At 50.2% G+C, this 3,574-nt stretch overlaps 1 pseudogene; it reads right to left on the reverse strand.

Annotated features, from left to right (window-relative positions):
* Positions 1-683: 683 nt before the first annotated feature.
* LOC127924506 (tetraspanin-8-like) lies at positions 684-1,743 on the reverse strand (annotated as a pseudogene).
* Positions 1,744-3,574: the final 1,831 nt, after the last annotated feature.

Raw genomic sequence — 3,574 nt, forward strand, 5'->3', positions numbered from 1 at the left:
TAAGGTGGTATAGTGTAGATGTACCTAGGTTAAGGTGGTATAGTGTAGATGTACCTAGGTTAAGGTGGTATAGTATAGTGTAGATGTACCTAGGTTAAGGTGGTATAGTATAGTGTAGATGTACCTAGGTTAAGGTAGTATAGTATAGATGTACCTAGGTTAAGGTGGTATAGTGTAGATGTACCTAGGTTAAGGTAGTATAGTGTAGATGTACCTAGGTTAAGGTAGTATAGTGTAGATGTACCTAGGTTAAGGTGGTATAGTGTAGATGTACCTAGGTTAAGGTGGTATAGTGTAGATGTACCTAGGTTAAGGTAGTATAGTGTAGATGTACCTAGGTTAAGGTAGTATAGTATAGTGTAGATGTACCTAGGTTAAGGTGGTATAGTGTAGATGTACCTAGGTTAAGGTAGTATAGTGTAGATGTACCTAGGTTAAGGTAGTATAGTGTAGATGTACCTAGGTTAAGGTAGTATAGTGTAGATGTACCTAGGTTAAGGTGGTATAGTGTAGATGTACCTAGGTTAAGGTAGTATAGTATAGATGTACCTAGGTTAAGGTGGTATAGTGTAGATCTACCTAGGTTAAGGTGGTATAGTGTAGATGTACCTAGGTTAAGGTGGTATAGTGTAGATGTACCTAGGTTAAGGTGGTATAGTGTAGATGTACCTAGGTTAAGGTGGAATAGTGTAGATGTACCTAGGTTAAGGTAGTATGGTGTAGATGTACCTAGGTTAAGGTGGTATGGTGTGGTCCTTCTGTGGCTCAGTTGGTAGAGCATGGCGCTTGTAACGCCAGGGTAGTGGGTTCGATTCCCGGGACCACCCATACGTAGAATGTATGCACACATGACTGTAAGTCGCTTTGGATAAAAGCGTCAGCTAAATGGCATATATTATTATTATTATTATGTACCTAGGTTAAGGTGGTATACTATAGTGCAGCTGTACCTAGGTTAAGGTGGTATACTATAGTGTAGATGTACCTAGGTTAAGGTAGTATAGTGTAGATGTACCTAGGTTAAGGTAGTATAGTGTAGATGTACCTAGGTTAAGGTGGTATAGTGTAGATGTACCTAGCTTAACGTGGCATACGTCTCCCCAATCTGGCAATACAGGGTCATGGCGAAGGCCATTCCAAAGATCATCAAGACTGCGATGCCAAATGCAATCCCCAGGGTGATGACTGTACCCTTCGCGATGACTGACATCACCAACTTGGTACAAGGTCTCAAGTACACTTTGCGTCGTCCGTCTGTGAGTTTGCACTCCTGATTGGTGTCGCGGCAGTCACAAGAGGCGGGGACTGTTGAGCCCCAGTCTGAAGGTCCATGGATCAGTCCACAACACTTTGCCTGCTCTTCCAGTTTCTGCATGAACATCTGGAACAAAGACGACTGGTTCCTCAGCGGTAGCAGCTTCCCCGTCAACCATTCCTCAATCTTATTCACTCCGACAGCTCCCAGGATTCCAGCGATCACCAGGAGGATGAAGATGAGGAGCAGCCCGACGAAGAACAGCATGAGCATGACGCGGCTCTCCCTGATGGCTCCAAAGCAGCCCAGGAAGCCGAGCACCGTGATGATGGCACCGACGGCTATCAGCAGGTTCAGCCCCGGTAACAACCCCCAAACACAGGGTTCACTTTGAGGTAGATGGAGACTCCGAGGATGATGCATCCACTGATCCAGAACAGCAGGTTGAAAACAAAGAGGCAGTACTTGATACATTTGTTCACGGCCATCTTCTACGCTTCCAACAGCCAGGCAAGACGTGACAGAGCTACTTGAAGATGTACGGTGTGTGAGAGTGAGTGTACCAGATCTGTCACCTATGTAAAAAATGAAAAAAACAGCCCGAAGCTGTGGGTGTGGCTAGTGACTCCTCATTCCAGAAACCAACCGTTTTCTACTTTGGTAAAAAATGTTATCTAAAAACTGACGCTGGTTCAGCCCTCTGCTAAAACAAAGCCTGGGCAGGGAGCTCTGCTTGAGGCTGTTAGATTAAATACATGACTTCAACGGTATCCTGTATGACATGCAAATATTTTTTTTCGCCCTGAAGACTTTCCTCTTGCAAACGGATCAGGTTAATAATCATGACAAACCAGCCTCCACCTGAACAGTTTCTCTCCCCGTGCTGTGGCCCTCACCAGCCTCAACCTTTAACAGTTTCTCTCCCTGTGTTGTGGCCCTCACCAGCCTCCACCTGAACAGTTTCTCTCCCTGTGCTGTGGACCTCACCAGCCTCCACCTGAACAGTTTCTCTCCCTGTGCTGTGGCCCTCACCAGCCTCCACCTTTAACAGTTTCTCTCCCCGTGCTGTGGCCCTCACCAGCCTCCACCTTTAACAGTTTCTCTCCCCGTGCTGTGGCCCTCACCAGCCTCCACCTGAACAGTTTCTCTCCCTGTGCTGTGGCCCTCACCACCCTCCACCTTTAACAGTTTCTCTCCCTGTGCTGTGGCCCTCACCAGCCTCCACCTTTAACAGTTTCTCTCCCTGTGTTGTGGCCCTCACCAGCCTCCACCTGAACAGTTTCTCTCCCTGTGTTGTGGCCCTCACCAGCCTCCACCTGAACAGTTTCTCTCTCTGTGCTGTGGCCCTCACCAGCCTCCACCTGAACAGTTTCTCTCCCTGTGTTGTGGCCCTCACCAGCCTCCACCTGAACAGTTTCTCTCCCTGTGTTGTGGCCCTCACCAGCCTCCACCTGAACAGTTTCTCTCTCTGTGCTGTGGCCCTCACCAGCCTCCACCTGAACAGTTTCTCTCCCTGTGCTGTGGACCTCACCAGCCTCCACCTGAACAGTTTCTCTCCCCGTGCTGTGGCCCTCACCAGCCTCCACCTGAACAGTTTCCCTACCTGTGTTGTGGCCCTCACCAGCCTCCACCTGAACAGTTTATCTCCCTGTGATGTGGCCCTCACCAGCCTCCACCTGAACAGTTTCTCTCCCTGTGCTGTGGCCCTCACCAGCCTCCACCTGAACAGTTTCTCTCCCTGTGCTGTGGATCTCACCAGCCTCCACCTGAACAGTTTCTCTCCACGTCCTGTGGTCCTCACCAGCCTCCACCTGAACAGTTTCTCTCCCTGTGCTGTGGCCCTCACCAGCCTCCAACTGAACAGTTTCTCTCCTGTGCTGTGGCCCTCACCAGCCTCCACCTGAACAGTTTCTCTCCCCGTGCTGTGGCCCTCACCAGCCTCCAACTGAACAGTTTCTCTCCCTGTGCTGTGGCCCTCACCAGCCTCCTCCTGAACAGTTTCTCTCCCTGTGCTGTGGCCCTCACCAGCCTCCACCTGAACAGTTTCTCTCCCCGTGCTGTGGCCCTCACCAGCCTCCACCTGAACAGTTTCTCTCCCCGTCCTGTGGTCCTCACCAGCCTCCACCTGAACAGTTTCTCTCCCCGTGCTGTGGTCCTCACCAGCCTCCACCTGAACAGTTTCTCTCCCCGTGCTGTGGCCCTCACCAGCCTCCACCTGAACAGTTTCTCTCCCTGTGCTGTGGCCGTCACCAGCCTCCACCTGAACAGTTTCTCTCCTGTGCTGTGGCCCTCACCAGCCTCCTCCTGAACAGTTTCTCT

The sequence above is a fragment of the Oncorhynchus keta genome, unplaced genomic scaffold, assembly GCF_023373465.1.
Source record: "Oncorhynchus keta strain PuntledgeMale-10-30-2019 unplaced genomic scaffold, Oket_V2 Un_contig_4165_pilon_pilon, whole genome shotgun sequence".
NCBI lineage: Eukaryota > Metazoa > Chordata > Actinopteri > Salmoniformes > Salmonidae > Oncorhynchus > Oncorhynchus keta.